We start from the raw sequence: 21,920 nt of genomic DNA, 5'->3' as shown, positions 1-21,920 counted from the left end.
GTCTTGCTGCACTAAGTCAGTTTGCAGGTACCTCTCTCTTTGTATTAACTCTAGAGGAGGAATTAAAACTCACTTCTGATGAATTCCAATTTTACCAGAATAAATATGGGATGGAGAGAGAGAGAGAGAAAAAAAGAAAGAAAAGAAAAGAAAGAAAAGAAAAGAAGAGAAAAGAAAAGAAAAGAAAAGAAAAGAAAAGAAAAGAAAAGAAAAGAAAAGAAAAGAAAAGAAAAGAAAAGAAAAGAAAAGAAAAGAAAAGAAAAGAAAAGAAAAGAAAAGAAAAGAAAAGAAAAGAAAAGAAAAGAAAAGAAAAGAAAAGAAAAGAAAAGAAAAGAAAAGAAAAGAAAAGAAAAGAAAAGAAAAGAAAAGAAAAGAAAGAAAGCGAGAAAGAAAGCGAGAGAGAAAGCGAGAGAGAAAGCGAGAGAGAAAGCGAGAGAGAAAGAGAGAGAGAAAGAAAGAGAGAAAGAGAGAAAGAGAGAAAGAGAGAAAGAGAGAAAGAGAGAAAGAGAGAAAGAGAGAAAGAGAGAAAGAGAGAAAGAGAGAAAGAAAGAAAGAAAGAAAGAAAGAAAGAAAGAAAGAAAGAAAGAAAGAAAGAAAGAAAGAAAGAAAGAAAGAAAGAAAGAAAGAAAGAAAGAAAGAAAGAAAGAAAGAAAGAAAGAAAGAAAGAAGTAAAAAATTCTAGCAGAATAGATGGTCTGAACAGAAATTATATTTATTAAGCCAGTAGCCTCCAAACATTTCCATATATTATTCATGCTCCCAATGTATTATTAAGATGATTCTTCTGAAATTAAAATCATGAAATTGATAGTAGAAAAACTAGCAGCTCAGAATAATAACCAGCAGCTAAGCTACTGGGTTCTGAATAAGGATTTCTAATTCTCCTTAAGCCCTTCTCAAATTCCTCTTAATATGGCCAAAGATATCCACAAATTGGAAAAGCCAATTTCAGCCAGTAGAATATGGTTTATGTGCTTCATGTGAGAAAGTCAGCACAGCTTCACAAAGGGTCCTCACAGCTCTCCCAGCAGACTCTGAAGTGACCAACGACAATGGCTTCTCAGACAATCTTATCTTTAACAGGTAAATCCAATATTAGTTCATCACCCTGCTCAGAGTGTTTGTGAATCCTCTGGCAGCTGTACTGATCAAAAAGCCCAGGGTTTTTGTTATAAAGTGGATTTCTAGTGGAACCACATGTAAGAATAGCTGTAACATTCTGAATGAGAAAAATTATTTTCTCACTCCCACAAAGCAAAAAACAGTGGTTTCTACAGACCACTGGGTTTGTGAGTGTCATGGCTGAGCAGAGGTTCCTCTATAAAACAGGGTATGTTGCATTTTGGAGGTCTCTAACCGACCTTGCAAAGAGTTGTTTCAGTTCAACAATTGCCCGCTGCGCTCTATTGCCAAGAGAACTATTGTGCTGCTATTGTTATACAACTTAATTTTTCAGCCCAGATAAAGAATTATCTAGTAATGAACCCTGTTACACAGATATGGTCATTTATATTATAAATGGTGACAATCACTTCTGTCTGTGAGGCACTTGTACAAGATGCAAGTTATCGCACTCTCACAGGATTAAACATGCTCTCTGTTCCAAATCACTGGCCAACATAATTTATGGCATGGGGCTCCTTTTTGCTCTATTCAGCCTCTTCAAACCCCTTCATCTGTTCAGAAGACATTGGCATGGTTCTTTTTCTGTGCTCTTCCTTCTCAGTTTTTCTAATTTTTATTTTAAATTTGTATCAATTATTTCAATATAATGAAAAAGAGCTGATGGAAACCGACTGGTGCGAAGCAAAGATATCTAGTGATTCTCACAGAACAGAACAATTGTAGTTCAGGTTCTTTTTCTGTGGAAATGTTCTGCCATCAGATACCACCCTGAACTGCCATCTACTGCCTGGTGTGTTTGTGCTTTGTTTAAAGCTTTCATTGTGAAAAATGTAATTTCATGCAAAGCAATATTGAAAAGAGCTTTGTCGATTTTACTTTGTTTCTCCATTTGGAAAATCACTATCTCCTTCTGTTTTCTATACTAAACTGTGACTGGTTAGGTGGGAGTATAAACCAACAGAGAAAGGAAATAAATCAACTTTATCAACTAAAATACTTCACTACAGTCATTTGTTTGGTTTTACTTCCTACACAATGTAAAAGAAACCCCTTAAACTGGCAACTCCTCTTCCACCACATTTGCAGCCTTCTATATTTCTGACATATTCTTTGTTGTCATCTGAATCTAAAACTCTTAAACATGAGATGGAATTAATGGGTAGGAATAAAAAGTCTAACATGGGAGTATATATTTGATAGAGAAATAGGAAAAATATAAATGAGATGATGCCTACAAAGGTGTTCTTCCAATCAGTGGAGAGAAACATGTGAATCGATCTGTCTTTGAATTCATTTGTCTTTGAAAATCTGATGAAATTGTGCAAGAAATAAAATTATTATATGCACAATTTCTAATGTTCTTTAATTCAAAGAATTGTGAGTTTAACAAAGCCAAATCTTATTCAACCATCATGAATGGCTGAATCATGAAGTTGCCCTTCAGAAAGATCACAGCTAAGCTCTGTGGAACTTATTTTACATTCAGACAATTTTTATTGTAAAATTATTTATTTTCTTTATCTTTTTGCTTAGAAAGAAGAAATATGACTGAGATTGATAGGAGTGGAAGACAAGACGTCTTATTTTGATGAATATTTAGAAAGTTCTTAGGTTGCATTTTGGAAGACAAGTGAAAATGCTATCTCATAAAATGTGTGTAAAATGTAGAGTATTGTGTCTTCACAATACTCTATATTCTGTCTTCAGCTTACTGAATCCAAGATGGAGTGGATGTGTTTTAGGGTGAAATTATACACTGTTTGCTCTGAGAGCAGGCAGTGGGAATGGAAATATTGAAATGTAATAATGCCTCTATTGAAAAATCAAGTGAGAGGAAACCTGTCTACAGCTGTTTTGTTCTCAGGTCTTCATGTGACATTCCTAGCCAGACTAGCAGGCGGCAGCTGTACCATGTTGGGAGCCACACTAACAAAGACTGCCCTCCTCTAGAGCTGAGCCATCAGGACAAGCTTCTGAACATTTCTGGCACGGAACAGAGACCTTTGCTAGGATCCTTCTAGAAACTGACGCCATGCAGGCTCCTTTTAAACAAAAAAGTGCCCTGCTCTGTTGGGCCATCACACTGTCAACAATACCCTTACATCTCTGATTTTAACACCTCTGATACTCCAGGCATGGTTGAAACATCCCCAGCTCTGCTAACAGGTTCCACACCTCACCTCAACACCTCTTGCTTCCTCTTTCATGTCTTCCCCACGCCCAGGAGCCTTTACAGTTCTGCCCTAGAGCTGTGGTGAAGCCTCTGCATGTGTGAGAGCTGGGCAGAAGGGCAAGTGCATCTTTGTGAGCTCTGTGATGAAAAGGTACCAGGCAGTTTAACTCTACCATGATTTCACTGAACTCCCAGCAAAAGGCATGCTCTAGGGTGGATGTGGGGTCTGACAAAATCACTTTGAACATGCAATGGATAAAATATAGATACAGAAACAGGCAGAGACTTCATGGGAGAATCACCTTACTCAGAAGCCCATGACAACATAGCAGCCTCTGGCTTTGACTGTCTCACCTGTCTGTGTTGAGTCTGACAAGACTTACAGGAGTCTTCTCATATTTGGCTGAAGCCCAGCAGTAATTTCAGTGCATTTCTCCTGTTTGCAGTTAAAGCAACCCAAGCCTACAGACAGCATCCAAAAAAACCCTTAAATGATCTTTGTGAATACCCTCTGACTGCTACAATGTTCTTTTCAGTGCTAAAAAAACCCCACTCTGATCCTTTTTATGGGGCTCTGGTGCTTTACGGTTTATATACTTTAAACAAACATTTCCAAAATAAGAACCTTTTAGAAATGCATGGAGAAATGCCTTTTAGTTCTTTTCCTAGGTTTGAGTCCTTCTATTCCTCCAGAAAAATAACTGGTGAATGACATCAGCAAGCTGTCCCTTGCATCCCAAGAAATAGAGTTCAGGCTGTTTCACAAAACTAAAGGTATCAACACAACAGCATTCACATATCACTTGGAAATAAGACACAATTATGTAATTTTGAGATTTAAAGTAAACCTGGAATAAGATAATAAGATTTCTTCCCTCAGAAATGATTTTAGGGGTTTTGTAGCAAGAACTGAATATGAAGTTATAGCAGTTTTTTCGCTAGTAAAATATTCTGCATCACTCCTTATTGTCAGACAAGAATTTGAACAAATTTCTCTGTCCAGACAGTGTGATATACCAAGACTGTTTAAAAATGTTTTGTTGTCATATTTTAAAAAAGATATGTGCAGAGAAAACACTTTCCGAAAACAATACACCACAAATATAAAATCAATGTTTTCCTTGATTGCATGTCTACCCAGGAGAAAAGTTCTAGTTCATTTACAGGCTATTAGATTCAGAACAGAAATAACTGGATGAAATTCAGTGAGTCAGATGAAGTGGTAAGTCAGAATAGATAATGCTTATGGCTTAAAATCTATTAAATTGCTTAGAAAGAAAAAACAAAATGTAGTAATCCAGATATGTTCTGTTTTTCTGAAGGGGAAGTGTGACAGCTCAAGTCTAGAAATACACCTTTTCCTCAGAGATCTCTTTGGTTTATCAAACTAACAGCACAGTTCTATATGTTTTCAAAGGCCAAGATCTGGAGCTGACAATTTGGGCACTGATTCATCAATGACCTCTGTTTTAAAATTGCTCTGATCAAAGTTCCCAGTGCTACTGCCTGATTTCAGAAAGCGAATTTAGTACTAATGAAAAGGTGCCAGGATGAAACATGTGAGAGCTGTCATCTCTTTCTGTGGAGCAAAAAACCGACATAGGCAGAAACAAAGCAAGATTTTTTGGGCCTTTATTGCCCACCCCATCCTAGTTACCCCTACCCCCATGTGTTTAAATTTAATTTTATTCCTGATGCAGTGTTTGAGGTTCTCAGGGCAAATTTTAGTTCACACCAACAATGGTAATGCTATACAAATGTAATGTAAGGTAGTGCTGAACAAATTCTAACTAATAATGTAAAAGGCAGTTTGTCACTCAGGTCCTCTTAACCAGCCAGTTCCCTGAAGGGTTCAGCACCCTTTTTTCCTCTTCTTGTCCCAAATTCATTGCTTGGACTTGTTTTCCAAGGTTGCCACATTAGCAACACCTCAGCACGATGTCTGCTACATTTTTCTCTGGCTCAGAACATGTCAGGACACTTGTCTGACTGACAGGTTTAATTATGAGTAGCTGGAGCATGATGCAAATACACAAAGATACAAAGAGAAATGAGATCTGGGGTGGATTATCGGAGGCCTTTAGCACCCTCATAAGCCTCCAAAGGTGCTAGGTTGTGAAAAAAAAGGGTTTATTTGGTAGAAAATTAAACAGTTTTAATAAATAATAATGAGCAACTTAACTGATATCCCAACTTTTATTCTGCAACAATTCCCTGCCTTTGGCATTGATAAGCTTCTCATCAGTACCAAGTATCAACGTATCTCTAATGCAACACTGAAAACCAAAATTCTTCTTTGTGTTATGGTAAGGGACAGAACTTTGGTAGGGGCTGGTTTGGAATGTTTGGGTTCTTTTCAGGGTGTGTTTTCCACAGCATCCTATTATGCTGAATAAGAATTCTGCAGCTTCCTGCAAGCTCTTACCCGAATTTGATGAAGACATGAACTGTCATGAGTTATCGTGCACCCATAGGACAGGACTGGGAATCACCCCACACCTCCCACATGGGACACAGGGAGGCTGTCCCAAATTTCAGTCCCTGCCCCAAAACACTGCAGAATTTCTACAGCCTCCTCAGAAACCAGGATTCAGGGAAAGGTGGAGATAGAAATGGGAGACAGACACAATTTTTCTCTCCCGGCTTTTTTGTCTCTGACTGTGCCTGGAAGATGCCCAGGGAAGAGCATGGCATAAAAGCCAGGTGTGAGTAGTTCTTCCTGAATGTTGGCCTTGTCTGGAGAAATGAGTAGTTACAGGATTTAGATGAATTTGTCTAACGTTTGAACAGGTTAATAATTTCTATACCCATGATGTCCTAGAGAAAAAGTTCCAAAATTGCCAATTCACCATTGAAAAAACACTTCCCTGTGAATAGGTTTTGAGATTCAATTTTTACTATTATGACTAATTTTGTGTCAGCAACCAATTTTATCTCACTAATTTCCCCTTCTTTCTGTTCATTTATGATTACGAGGAACAGCACAATCTCTACAAAGACTCTTGAGTGAAAATATCAATGACAAGCCATTTATTTACATTTGCAATAGCTTTTCAAGTCTTCAATAAATGAATTGAAATTCAATAATGCTGTATTAACCAAGGCCCTTTTATTGCTTGCCTGTAAACTGTTCCAAAGAACCTGACAGATCTGTGGTGCATGACAAAAATGTTGATTTTTCCCCAATGTTTTATACTTGTGTATCAGAAACTATTCCTGTTTTATTATGAAGTCTGCCAGTTTTCCTACTGTGGAAATCAGATCTACTGAGATGTATTTCTGTAAAATCACTCTTAAAAACTGACTTAACTTCCTCTGTTTTTTGTTCAAAGCCTTACTGAATGTTTTAGTAAACAATTTTAACAGTTATTATCAATTGTATAAGTTTGTTCTGAATATCTCTTCTGCCAGCCTTTCTTTTTCTAAAAGGTTCTCAGACTTTTACCTGAGTGCAGGACTCTCTTTTAAACCTCTCCATAGGGAAAAGTGAGGTATAACATCAAAATTTAATTTTTTCACTTTTTCCCATTCCCTTTAACACCTGGATAATTTTCTGTCTTGGCTGAATCTCTGTTTTGCCTGGCTTTGATGTATTTTGAAAAACTCCTATTAAGTTTTTCCGCCTTCAGCAGGTTTCTTATCAAGGACATTCCTTATGTGCCTCTTTGCCATTCTGTGTGTCATGTGCTGCTTTCTGTTCTTTTTCTCCACTTCTTATTTTGACAACAGAGGGAACACAAATACTTATTTTTCCTCTCAATCCACCATTGCCTGGTAGTAGGGATGAAGGGAATACACTTCAGTGGACTCTTGGAATAAATCCCTTCACAGAAAAAGTAGGAGGTTTGGGAGACAGTTCTTTTTTGGGGCCCTTGAAATGGTACAACTCCACAGCACTCACAGTGCTTCCACACTCTGGGAAATAGAATCGTTTTTAAACTGTAGATATAACCTTTGAGTACAGATATTATATACTGCACAAAATATGAGCTGCTGAGTGACATTTGCCTAAAATGTCACCTTCTAAACTCCTGAATTAGAACTGAATCCTTAAAGAAAGCACTTAAAACTCTCCATTAAACTGACAGTCACACTGGTTACTGAATTTCCTTGGCATTTTTTGTGGGTGGAATTTTGTGGATTTTTGGGGGGAAGGTATGAATTAGTCAAGCAGTGGTAGTGACTGAGGCAACTTCACCTGGGCACAGCAGCAACAGAAGGAACAAGCAAGGGGAAAAGGTTTGTCTGGACTTATCACAGCAGACACTGTATGGCTCCTGTCCAACATGGTCATGGTCTTTTCAGTTTACTTTTCATTGCTGAATCTTCCCCTTTTCAGTTTAATTTCTTTTACCTTTCATATCTGTACTCATCCACAATGCTGGACCAAGACCACAGACCCAAGCCAAGTGAGAAACAAATCCTGTCATCCACCTCCAGGGCTTGGTGAAAATTCCACTCTTTTTTCAGCTTCCAACGTAATGTAATCTGTATCTAATAAAATGGCAGCATAGCACCTGGTATTTCTAAAACATTTGTAAGCACTTTATTCAATTTAAAAAATATATTTGAACTTAGATGTATGTGGAATTGATAGAAATTGAAGCACTTGACATTTTAGATAACTTGGTGCCGGTTATTTTATTGCACTGGGGTTTTTTCCCATTTCAAAACCAGAAAATAATGATACTCAGTATTTTTCTCCCAATTATACAAAACTCTTCAAATGTGTGTTCTCAGGAGTTCACCAGCTGCTATAAAGAAAATTAACCCTATCCCAGCCAAAAAGACCCTGTAAAATATCACTCTCCCCCCTTATTCTATGGCATTGGGCAGTGTGGGACCTGATGTTAAGTGATCAAGAAGGTGCAATTAGGGATACAGAGCTCACAAAGGTCACCAGCTGTTCTTCTGATAACACTGCTGTGCTCTGACTCTTTCTACAGTCTCTGACAAATCGATTTTCAAACAATAAGTTCCACATTTAGGGAGACATCTGAAAAAGTTTCGCAAAGTGATCTGCAGGTGACGAGACCTGCTGACAGATTTAGAGCCTTTGAAGAACAGTTGGAATCAGATCCCCCTCTGGTGCATTTTCATTTTGCAGTCACAGAAGGTTCTTCCTACAGATGAGCCTGAATGGGATGCAGTAACATTGTTTTTCTGTCCTACATGGGCCAAATCACTTCATTTCAGCAAGGAGGTTGTCTGCAGCAGTGCCCTACCTTTAGTGAAGTTTTAATTTAAAGCATTCTGGTTTCACCACTTTCCTATGCTTATTTATTTTTATCTAACATTGGCTCTTTCGTTGACATATTAATATAAACTTAGTTCTTGAATCTTCATCCAAGCTCACAGTGCTTGACTGCCTTAAATCCAAAATGAATTGTAGGGTTCTGAACACTTAAAACTGCTACTTTGGTACTGGCACTACAATGACATCATACACAGCTTAATCACTGTTGGCACTTAGGGGAGGAAACACAAAAAAAGGAAAAAATCACAACTTTAATAAAGAAAGGTACTTTCAGCAACATTATACATAAGAATCATGTGATGCAGGAACTAAAATTTTGAAGAAAATGGAAGAGAAGTTAGATTTACCTCTTTCTGGAGGAGGCTCTGAAGACCATAAACATAGGTGATGCTGTAAGCTGAGGTGACTGCTAAATAACATGGGAATGTAAATTATTGTCCTAATAGAACAGAAGCAAACATACATTTAAAAACATTTGTTTTTCAGAATATAAACTTTAGCATAAAATACAATGACATTCCTAAGAAAAAAACCCATATACACATAAAAAGATGCATAGGATAACTCTTTTTTTTTCTCATATCCAGTATATTAATTTAATTTGAATACTAGTTTTAAACTCTTTGTAATGGGAAGATCTTGAATTTTATAGACAATTTAAATTTGAAGAATAAATTTTTTACTTTTGAAAAGCAAAGATTTTCTGGACAAGAATCCTGAATTTCTTCTTCAGGGTGCTTTGAATATATTGGGACTTGTTTATTTTCTCTAGAGGACTTAATTCCTAAACTGCTAAGGAGAAGCAAATTAGAAATATTCATCTTCTCTATTACTCAATAAACACAAACTGAATCTCTGTCCAATTATTTTTTTAAAAAAATAAATCTTCCCAGAAGGGGCAAGGATCTCTTATTCCAAGACATAGGTGCAGAGCTTTGAAATTGTGAGATGCAACTACTGACAGAAGAAGAAGAAGAAACTGGCTAAAGCTGATTCCATTACTTGTCTCTTATAACACAGCATAAGTCAAACTTTCCAAGAAACAAGCAGAAAATAATGCCTTGAGGAACAAAACTGTGTTTACAAAACGAAATATGGGCTCCTGGCTTTCCCTCAAAGTGTTGCTAGCACTCGCTGCTCTCATTTCTGCCACGCACAGATCCGCACGCAACGTTCCGCAATCCGCCCGCACCCCGGTGGCCGTGCTGGCAGCCAGCTCCCCCAGAACCCACTCATCCGTGCTGCTCCCCTTCTGCTCTGCCTTATGCTTCCAGCACTGCTGGCAGGGGCCAGCACCACACCAGCTGAGCCCCCAAATTCAGATTTACGTGGCACAGGATGAGCCGGAGCTCCTGGACCCACTCGTGGCAGCTGCTCTGGCATCTGCCCTCCTGAGCCACATGGGGCAAGTGCTCAGTGCACCTAGCCCTGCCTATCCAAATGGTTAATTGCTCCTTTGATTTAACCCAAAAGGAGAGTATTTAGCTTGTACTTTGGCTTTTCTTAGCTCAGCAACTAGCAGCAATGATGAATATATTCCAGTATAATACAATTGCAGTGAGGTATTGTAGACAACTTCTGAAATATCATCTCTTTTTTCACAGAAAGTTAATTCAGATACACTGTCAAAATGCTTGCTTTACATCCAAGACTCCTAATAGTAACATCTTGAAACAAACTGAGGAATATCAGCAATATGGTCAAGAGGAAAAACAGATTCACCACTGCTAATTTGGCATTTACTTGTAGCTCACTTTACTTGACAGCTTGTAGAGCCATCCAAAGGAGTTTTCAAGTTTTCTCTTTATCTTTATCTTTATTTATGTATCTATGAATCTGTCTTTATATATTTATCTTCCTCTATTTTTTGGTGCTACTGTAAATTAAGACTATCAGTGTTTCATAGAGTGAATTTGGGGATTTAGGCACTCTGAGGTGCCTACAGGGTTAACTGCTCATCAGCTAAGTATGAAACAGCCTAGTAATCCTCTGACACTAATTATACTTTGAAATCTCTCTAGTGCCTGGTCCTGTCCTGGTGTCTTATGAACAATAAGGCTTGAAAAAACCCTTGGAAGGTAGATTTCATTGCAACTTATAAATAGTGATATGAAGTAGACCGCAAAGAGATCAAGTTCCTTGCTCAGTGCAGTGCTGTGAATCAATGATAAGCTCTGAAATGTACCCAAAATGACCTACAGCAGGTTCCTTTCCATTAACAGTCAGGGTTATTTTTCTCTTTTTCTCTGATATTGAATTATGAGATTCACTAGTCTTTTCTTTTCTACCATGGAATACAAAGGATCAGTCATTGGAGGTAGGCAGACATTTCTGGTTTTTGCTTTATAAAGCTGTATAATGTTTCACAATTAAGCAATTTCTTGATAGGAAACTTCTGGGTCTTATGGTTTTGCGAAAGTTTAGAGCATCATGGAGCATGGGCTTATTCTATTGTTTTAGCTCTTATTTTTGTGAAAAAGAGAAAAAAGAAAGCAAACAAGAAAACACACAAAAAAGGAGAATTTTTTAGCTTGAGATCATTTGTTTTGCGTCTGTACTTTAAAGATCTGGACTGGAAGATGAAAACTGAAATCTTCAGACGTTCTTTTTTGAAGGTAGTAATTATGAAGAAATTGGTTTGAGAAAGGCAGGGAGAATGGCCATTCATTATAAGGATTTCAGAAGGAGAAAATTCTCCCTAGGAAAATATGTAGGCAATTGTTTATTCCTTTCAGTCATTGTTAATAAAATGGAAGTACTGTTTTACAAAACTGCAGGAGAAGTACTGTCAGAAATCTCTCTTTAGTTGAGACATCAATATAATGTATTCAATTTTTCATTCACATCTCATTCTTTTCTTCCATTAGCATCAGCACTATTTTTAGATCCAGACTGCCATGGTGTGGTGTTTGTGTCTGGGACAGAGTTAATTTTCTTCACAGTAGTTAGCACAGGCAATGTTTTTGGTTTGTGCTGGAAACACTGTTTATACCACAGAAGTATGGAAAGCTACAGCAGAGCAGGGCTTACCCAGGGTCAGGGCCTTTTCTGCCTCTCCTCCTGCAGGGAGTGGGCTGGGGGTGCACAGGGAGCTGCGAGGAGGCACAGCCAGGACAGCTGATCCCACCTGGCCCAAGGGATACCCCACACCATCCACTGGCATGTTCACCAGGCAAGGCTGGGGCAGAAGGGGGAAGTGGGGGATGTTTGGAGTGATGGAGTTTGTCTTCCCAAGTCACCATTACATGTGATGGCACCCTGCTTTCCTGGGAATGGCTGAACTCCTGCCTGCCCATGGGAAATGGGAAATGAGCTCCTCGTTTGGCTTTGCCTGTGTGTGTGGCTTTTGCTTTACCTGTTACACTGCCCTCATCTCAGCCCGTGAGTTATTTCACTTTTACTCTTCTGATTCTCTCTCCCATCCCACCAGGGGAAGTGAGTGAGCAGCTGTGTGGAGCTTAGCTGCCAGGTGGGGTAAACCAATACACTCAGCAAGCACCTCTTGTCAGTGAAATTGCTGCTACAAAATGAGGTGCAAACTCCAGAGTGGTCTCAGCAAAGAACTGCACACTCTAGTGCCATAATGGTGACAAATCCCTTTCCCCTCATTCTGATCAAGCAAAATAGTGGAAAACGACCTTAGCACTGAAGCTCTTCAGGCTCTGAAGTGTTTGTTTCATATTCTTTGATGATATTTGTCAACCGATTTCTGTTACACAATGTAACAAAGAGCAGGAACCTGGTTTTGCACAGCAAACTCAATCTGCCTTGCAGCTCCGGTGACTGTGACCTGGAATTCAAAAGCTCTTCATGTGCCTGCCATCTGATATCTCCTGATATTTCTGAGCTGACTGACAGCTTTATCAGACCTCTAACACACTAGTGACTTCCAAGCACTATGAAAAGCATGTTCAACACACCTAGGAACAGCATTAGGATGATTCCCAGGTACGTTCTCACTGCCTGATACCCTTCCTTGACCACAAGGGTTGCCTGCTGGTGTTTGCCAGCCCTCCACGGGGCAAGATGTGTGTCAGATCAATTAATGCATTCTCAGCATCCTCTCTTAGTATTTTATTATGTTATTCACAGGCAGTGAACTTCAGTGAGAAAGTTCAGTCTTTCCCAGGTGATGCAAGATGTGTTTTGGTATAACATGGAATCATACGTATTTCCCACATAAACTCAGTGTGAAAGACCCTTTAAGACAAACTTGTGTTGGTATTAAGGAAGTTTAATACATTAAAAAAACCCAAACAAAACCCCTGAATTTTAACTGAGAGTTTTAGAAGGAAAAACAGGCTTCTGAGAATTGAATAATTGTTCTTCAAAAAGCTTTAGACACTTAAGAGTTCAAGTCTACCTGAATATTAAGCTTTCACAGGTTGTAGATTATTTCAAAAATTAAGATAAATGTCCCAAATTACTGGGGAGCTTTCATAAAGTTTCCACTAAATCACTGTGCTAAACACTGCTCACAAATCAGACCAGGATTGTGTTTTACATACTTCTCTTTGACAAGAAAAATATTTCACCTTTCTTTTCACTGCAACAATCATTATATGTTAGTATGACTTAAAGGGTCACAGGCTTTTATTTTCAGAATCAGCCTATGGTTTAAATGAATTACAAAGCAGAAAATTGCTGTTAATTCAGTTCACAGAACCCCCATAGTTATCCTATGTGACATTTTAAACCTAGTATTGAAGCAAATAGTTTAGCCATAATAAAAGAAAGATTATGGATGTAATGCATTCATTATTGAGAAAAACTATTCCAGCCAAGATAAAATAGAGAGTACTGAAAATCATCCCCTTATTCTACTTCTACCTGTTAAGTCAGGTTAGATCAAACGAGGTGATTGTTTGATCAAAGATTTGTTTAAGATATAAAATTTGCTGAAATATAACAAAAGCTCATCTAGTCTTTCAAGTTGGATAACACAGAAAGCATTACAAACAATAAGGATTTCACACATTACTCCTGTGTAGCTGTGGGGCAAACAGGGCAGCCCTTCTGCTGATCAGCATCTAGCACAGCATTTAAACTTCTCAGTTATGCTGGTACCCCTGACTGAAATCTCGATGGGCTTGCCAGTGTTGTTAAAGTGGCAAAGCAAAAATTCAGGAAAACAGAACTGTCTGATCTCAAAGTTAGGTTACTTATTTGTAATATATAAATTTCACAGTCTTCCTGGGAGAAACTCCGCTACCCAGTAAAGGTAGGAAAGCCTGTACATGGCCAGTAACTGCTTGTGCCTCAGTTTACCCATCTGGAAAATTAGAATTAGTAACACCTGTTTTCCAGGTCTGATTTTATTAAAGATTTTATAATAGAGGTCTTGAGATTCAGAGGTTCAAATAAGCTATAGATATACATTTCCCCTTCTGCCATTTATTTAGGTTTTCTGATAGCAGATTCCCAGCAAGGGCAAATAGGCAGAGCGAAACAGAAGAGTCAGGATGAGCCACACAAAGCCACGCTAAAGAAGGCAGGTCTGAAATAATAAATCTCTAACATACCTAAGGAAAAGACTTTGGCATGGAGTTACTTCTTTCAAGTCAGACCTTTCCAAGCTCAAATTTTTCCCTGCACTGCAGTCCCAAAAGTACAGTCCTGCCTGTGCCTCTTGCCTGGCTAACAGTTTCGATCCTGTGCCCCTGTGGCCATATCACTTCCAGTGTTGGCATCTTCCCTACAACCTCGTGGCACAGGCAACACCAGAGCTGGGTACCTCAGCTCTGCCAACAAAGTTCAAGTGACACTGGGTTTTGTCCTCTTGAATAAACACTTGTGTGAGCCCTTGCTGGAAACTGCATAACAGGGAAATGTTTTTCCAGGTGGCAGAGGATGGTTTGGATCTTGTTGGCAATTTTCCAGTAGGATTTATATATTTTTGCCTTTCACCTGAATGCTGTGCTTTGGCATATCTAGATGAACACTGGCAGCCTGTGCTCACATCCAGCAAAATGATGTTCTCAAGTGCAAGACACAGTTCCTGCCAGCTTAAGGACTCAGACCTCTGTCTGACTGAAATGCCAGATACTATACTAAAAAGGTAGCAGATTGCGGTGATAATGAAGTGCTGCAGCCTGTCGCTATGTTACCAACTGCTCTGAACTGACATGTCAGAAGGAACAGCAAGGAAAATGCCCAGAGTCCCTGTTTGGATCCCCTTCCCACGTCTACCACCAACTGAACTATTTTAAATACTTACAGGTATAGCCAGCATGTTTGTTTACAAACAAAGCCTAAAATGATAAATAGATAAATATGTTACACCAGGAAGCTGGCTGTCTAAAATCATCCCCTTGCCTCTCCAGTTTGCCTCAGATTGCATCCCTCACCCTTCACAGAAAAGCGTTGCTTAGGGAATGGGCATTTCTCTGCCCCTTATCTGTCCCACAAAGAGACCAAACTCACCCTGCCCCAGCACTGTGTTAAAAAGTAGATTGAAAAAGTAATGGAGATGTTTGTTTTCCTGCCGACTTTTGAAGGGATGAGGTGAGAGCTGTGGATGCTCTTTAAAAAGGGAGGGGAACACTCTCCATCCCTCAGCCTGCAGATTTTACCTATCATTGCCTTATGCATGCAGTGTTAGCATCACCATCCTCAGCCATGAGCACTGCTGGATAATAAAGCTGGCTGCAGCTGGCCTGGGGGAGTCAGGGCAGAAGGAAGGAGGGTGATGTACAAGGGCACAGCCAACCCCTTGCTTTAATGCTGTACAGAGCAGCACAGAGCTCCCAGTGAGCTTAATGCCTTCCCTTTCCTCAGCAAACCCACCTACTGTGCAAAGCAGAAAACACTCCCAACCAAACCACTTCTGCTCCCATGGAAATTGTGCATAAATAAAGAGAACAAAGCAGAGTCCTTATCACGATGCAAGGGATTCACTGTGACTTGCCTGGCAATTTTGATATGAGATGGGTCTTCATCACAGGCCATGTTTGCTGAGGAGAGACTGTGTTTGCAAGAGCACCAGGATGTGTCTCTGAGCTCACAGGCCCCAATGCCATTTTTAAAACTCTCTTCTCTGTCAAACAAACAAACTGCTTGGAGTCACTTATTTTCGCCTGCCCACTATGCAGAAATGGAATTCTTGATTATTTTACCAGTTGTGGCTGAATTTTCAGTTCCATAAAATGGTAGGTTTTCCCAGCAGTATGTAAAGTGATCTGTTTTTTTTTTTTTAAACCTACAACATTTAAATTAGAAATAGGTTCATTTTCTGCTAAAAGATCTAACATATCATTATCCTAATTCAGCAGTAAAATATTTTAATCTGGTTTTGGGTGAAAGTAAATTTGTGCTAAAAATACACAGCAGATAGATTCTCAAGAGCCAAGAACACAATTATGGAAGTAATTTTGTTTGTGAAAATCACACCCAAATAGCAGCGGCTGCTAGGCATTAAACTTCAATAAAGAATATTTTTCCAGATGATATGAATCTAAGCATCATGAGGAGAGGTTTGTCTGCAGAGTACAACCTCAAAGCTCCAGGTACCAGATGAAATGAAAGAAACAATGTGCTGCTACTTGACATGGTGCTCCATAGGTAATGGAAAACAGAATTAAAAAAAAACAAAACAAAAAAAACAAAAAAACAAAAAAACAAAAAAAAAAAAACAAAAAACAAATTAAAACTAGCTAAACCCCACAATTCCAGGGACTTCTGACTCTGTTTGAAAACAAATTGCTCAGGGCAAAACTGAAACTGTGTGCACCCAGGAGGGTCCAGTTACTGTCCCTGTCCTTCTGGTGGTAAGGGCACATGGTGGCAACCACTGTACTAACAAGGAGGGGAAAACAGGCATTTCCCCAAATTCCTGGTTAGCAGTGTATGAAAGCCTCATGGCCTATCACACTTGATCAACCCTATTTACCCTTGTGACATAAACCATCACTTCTCGTTGCTCCTGCCACACAACTCTGAGGAAAATTGGCGGAACTTATGCATCCAATGCCAGGGCACACCAATATCTTAAAGGAGTTGTATCTGCTCCTCTCTCAGCTTCCTTTTCTGTTCCTTCTTGAATGGGCAGAATCCAGACACACCTGAGACAAATATCTGAGAAAACATCTTTGTCCTTAGGCTCTGCTTAGCACCAGCTGCCATCAGACCTGTTTGATTAGGGTAATATTGCATAAAAAGGAAAGAGAGAGACTGTCATGGGCCAACTCCAGTGCTCTAGAGCAGCTTCCATTGGTACTGTAAAGGCTGGGTTTTGGTAGAACAGGACAGGGCTTCAGGGGAATGTGTGTGCTTTCTTACAGGAGTAATACTAAAGACAAGGAACTGTTAGTCCAAAAAGACTGTGGGATGTCCACTGCTTGAGGTTTTCCAGATGTCTGCCAGGTATATTTTAGGCATGAGGTGCCAATATGAGCCTGTTGATTAAATAAGATCCCTTCTAGCCCTATTTTCTATGACTGTATAATTCTGACATATATTTTAATGTACTTCCTGCTTCCTAAGGAATGCTGCTGTACAGTTCTTTAACAATATTTGGTGGCATATTTTTATTGACAGCGAGGCTCCTGGAGTGCAAGATGTCAGGTGCACTCACTCTAACATAAATAATAAAACAGGGCTTTTTCTCCTCTATTAATTCCACTTAGCACTTTCTTCCCTTCCTGCAGACAGATTCCTAATTAACATAATTGGAGCGGAGAGTTTTGTTTCCCCCTTTTCAGCAGAAAGTTTTGTTGTTTTTTCCCCCCTATGGGAATTCAGAGCATGAGCTTAACAACATCAGTCTGGTAGATTGAAATGTGCCTTTTAATGCTGTCCTAAGAAAAAACCTAGAGGAAGATTGTGAAAGAAAAACAACTCTAAATGAAAAGTGCAAGATAACTGCTACTCCACAGTGGATCACTGGCAGAATTCTGTTAAGGTCTGTGTGCATAAGCAAGTCTTGTAATGAAATAAATTGTCAAGGCCTTCAGACAGTTTGTTGTAATGAGGAGAAGTCTTCTGTGGTCAAGTCTCTTGACTCTGGTTGTTTTTATCCATTTACTGGCAGGGTGTGTTTTATAGATGAACCATTATTGGCAGATGGCAGACAAGCACATGTACACTCAGTTGGACACCCAGGAGCCTCAGTAAATTGTGAGATATCCATAAGACCAAATGAAGCATTGTCTAGGTAAATTTTGGCCATAGGGAAATCTGGTAAAACATCAGTCTCTCACATCCAAAGGCTTGATAAATACTGTCTACATGGGAGCTGATATCTTTATAGTCTCTGTTTTTCTGAGATGTCCTCTGCATTGTTACAATTCCTGGGGGCATTCTGAGTTACCAGCAAAAGAGAAAGAAGCCTCCTGGATGTGTCCACATTTCCACATTTCTCTCTATGCTGAGAAAGTAACAGAATTAATTTTCTAGCTCATAATCAATAACTCCAACACTACAGAGGGAAAAAGAGTATTAAAATGATTATATAAATGTAATTTCATAAATGCAATACGTCTTAGATATCAACTTATCTTGTGTGCTTTAATTTCACAAAGTCAGTGCAGTAGGACAGAGGCATCTGCGAATCTTTCCCACCATGCCCAGGCTCTGCACAGAGACTTTGCTCTTTTCCAGTTCTCAAAAGTGCAGCTCTTACTCTATGCAAGAAAGAGTAAAACCAATATTCCTTGGTAGCTTCTCAAATACTTCCTTGGCTGGCTTGCTGCTCTCGTGGTAAGAGAAAAATTTCACTTACATGGTTAAAAAGTTGTCTGTCTCTTCCCTCTGCTTCTGAAGCATCCCAAATCTGCCAGGGACAAACATTACAGAGACTTACAAAAAGGTAAAATGGAAAGGTAATCAAACAGATCCAAAGATGGCATGGAAGACTGAGAAAAGGCTGCTCTCTCTCTCTCTGCAGCTATAACTTTTCTCCTGGGTTTTCTGAGTTGAAAACATAACACTTAGATGCAATCTCTTTTATGTTAGACAGTAGATGATAATAAGCCTGTTGAAATGGATTGGAGACCAACAGCAAGCATGCAAGTTATTGTTTCAGAATGGAAATGAAGAGGGATTTTTTTTTTCTTGAGAGTGCAGATGGGAAAACTACGATGAATTGCGCTGGAATTTAGCAGATCCCTAAGGAAAACAGCCTGCAAAAGAGGGCAAACTGAGTGACTTCCAGTAGGCTCAGCCCCTTAGTGCCAAGCTTGCATCCATATCCAACCTCAGACTCAGCCACCTGCTGAAGAAGGAAGAATATTACCTCCAGCACCAGGAACACACAGAACATACAACCATTACATGGTTGAAAGTCCCCAGTTTTCATCTCACAGCTCAATGGTGGCTTTAGGAATCAGAGTTTCTGGTGATCTAACTTAGTATCCCCAGCAGCTATTAGGGTCAAAATTACTCTCTGAGCATTTCATTTCAGTGACTGGAACACGTTGCTCCGAGAAAGTGTGGATGTCCCATTCCCTGGGAGTGTTTAAGGACAGTGTTGGAAGGAATAGTGAAAGGTGTCCTTACCCATGGCAAGGGAGGGTTGGAATTAGGTGACCTTTAGGGTCTTTTCCAACACAAACCATTCTATGATTTTATAATATTTCATCAAGAGATTTTCTTAAATATTAACAGTGATCTAAAGGAAAAAGAAGTTTCTCAGAAGTTACACTAACACCTACATTAATATGGAACCATTATACTACCATTTCTTATGAAAACATAAACAAATATCCAAAGAAAGTGTATAAAAATGGGATTTCTAGTAGAAGTATTGGTAGAAAATTTCTAATCAGTTCTGATTCTTAAAATAACAGAGGATCAGAACAGCATCACAACAAATTAAGTACATGACAAACGTAACAGGGAAAATGAGACAAATTTGATTTTTTTCTCTTGGTGGCTTGCATTCTATACTTGCCAAGTTATTATTTTTTTATAATAGCCAATATGACTTTAATTTTCAGGGTCTCTGATAATGCAAATGTACCTTTTGAAAAATAAAAAGTATATGGCATTTTTCCCTTGGGACAACTTCAGGCAGGATAACTTCAACTTGATTAAATTGGTTCACTAAAATGATAAATTGCAGAATTTATAAAAGCAGCCATTGTACCCAAAGGCAGGTAGTGCTGTCTTAAATGTGCTATCCTTTACTACATTGAAGTGTTTTGTGAAAAATTATGAAGGGTAATCAAACATTATTATAAAAATTATAAAAGTTGGATGTTTGTTTATCAAAGAGATACTTCAGATATATTCTATTTCAGATTTTGCCAGATTCCTGGCAGAAACACTGCTAGAGCCACTTAGGAGCATATAAGCAAATCAGTAATTTGGAAGACAAGATCAGATCAATACATGTTAGATCAGTAGGGTCTCTTAAAAAAAAAAATTAGATGGAAGGCACAACAGAGATGGGCCTCTTAATGGATTGAAAAGGTGAAAGTGATTAGAGGTGAGATTATTCTGCACTCTGATAAGATGTGCTCAATGCCCTCCTGACAAGGGTATTACTAGTATGGGATAGTAGAGAATTATACTTCCAGTTATTTTTAGAATATCTGCTAGTGTAAGAGTTTGTGCATAGATGTGTGAGCATCTACATGCCAAATGTCAGTCCCACACACACACCTTCAACAAGATAATATTGCAGAAAATGTTGGATTCAGTCTACAGGTTCCTGGATTGCACTCACAGTGGTACAGTCAGAGAGATGGGTCACCTTGCATCAAACTGTTACTTCTCTATACCTCAATTGCTTCATTTCCAAAATTATGCCAATGACACTGACTTAGTCATGGACTGTGTTGAGATCTGCTAGTGAAAAATATTTAATGTTAATGGCCTGAAAATCACTTACAGCTATTTCTCACTAGTGTGAGTTGGTTTAAACAATAGCCATGAGCTTGATTTCACTGTGTCAGTGTCAGTTTTTACCTCCTACTCAGTACACTGCTTTTCGCTGAACTTTTCTTTCCTACGGTATTGTGTTACAATTTAAGAGCCTTATCAGATCACAGCACTTGCACAGAGAATACAGGAAGGTTTCATTACCTCAGAGAACTCAGGGATCCATAATGGAAGTTTCCAGTGCATTTGTGTCAGCTACATTTGTACCCTTTAGCATTGCTTACTCCACAACATTTCCAATATTCCAAACTTTCACGTTTTTCCCTGTGAGTCTCAGAAACACAAGGGGAAGGAAGAGAAAAGAGAAAAGAAAATCTCTCTGGGTCTAAGAACCTGTTTTCACAGGTTCCTTTTCACACTCCCAGTCTAGCAGACCCTGAACAGCAACCTGCCTCGCTGGCCTCTTGATATTCATGCCCATCAAAAGCTTTATTGTAGGACGGTTGTTTGGTACCTTTTTTAATGTTAACATACACCTCTCAAAGCAAAAAAGAATCTGAATAACACCTGACAGCCAACATATGCACAGTCTGTAGACACAAAAACATTGTCAAATTCTGCTACTGACAACACAAGAGTGGCCAATAATTTTTTTTATTTGCAAGATATAGAATGGAAAAAGAGTGAGATGAGAATACATGCATAAAGTGGACCTTCTTTCCAATACTCAGTTTTCCCAAGAAATTAAGATTTAGCAGCTTTTGCACTAACTCCATCCCATTATTTTACCATTCAATTCCCAAAAGAAATGGGACGTAGATTACTTTTCTGTTCAGGATGAGATGTGGGATCCTCAGAATGGTTTTTCCTGCTTCCACTCTAAATGCAGTGTTGCATAGGTTTGCTGGAAGAAAGAAAGGAAGGACCACAAAAAGAAATTACATGACAGGATTACTTTCATCTGTGCAAAGAAAGTATTGCAGTGGCATCTTGCAATGTTGTATCTGGGTTATTGTTTTCCTTCAAAGAAATATATTCAAATAGTGAGGAAGAGCATGCTTATTTTACCTTGTCTGCAGTCTGGGTTTTGCAACAAAGGCTCTTCTCAGGGTTTCTGAGCTTCAGGCTTTAACCTGTACCAAGGAATAAAGGAGATAGTGGTAGAAGTGTCAGCACAAACTCTCTGGGAGCCTTGGGCAAAGGGCATGGAGATAATGATGGGGAAAAAATGCTTAACTGATATTAAAGTCAAGGATAATTTATGAACAGAACCAATTTTTTTTTTTTCCCAACAAAACTTACTTGCATAATTCAAATATTTTTCTTGTGTTTCTATAGGTCTTTTTATTTGAAGTGGGATGGGACTTTGAAAATCATTTAGCTTATCCTGAGGCCTCTACCTCATAAATAACATACTTGATGCAAAATAATTATTTAGTACACAATAAAATTAGGAAGTACTAGGACTGAGGAGACCTTTTCAGTTGTACTTCTTCCCTTTGTGCAGTTCTGCTCCTACATAGTCCCTTAAGCTTTCATTTCATG

This window comes from Poecile atricapillus, chromosome Z (genome assembly GCF_030490865.1).
Source record: "Poecile atricapillus isolate bPoeAtr1 chromosome Z, bPoeAtr1.hap1, whole genome shotgun sequence".
Classification (NCBI taxonomy): Eukaryota; Metazoa; Chordata; class Aves; order Passeriformes; family Paridae; genus Poecile; species Poecile atricapillus.
This window is presented reverse-complemented; position numbering follows the sequence as displayed.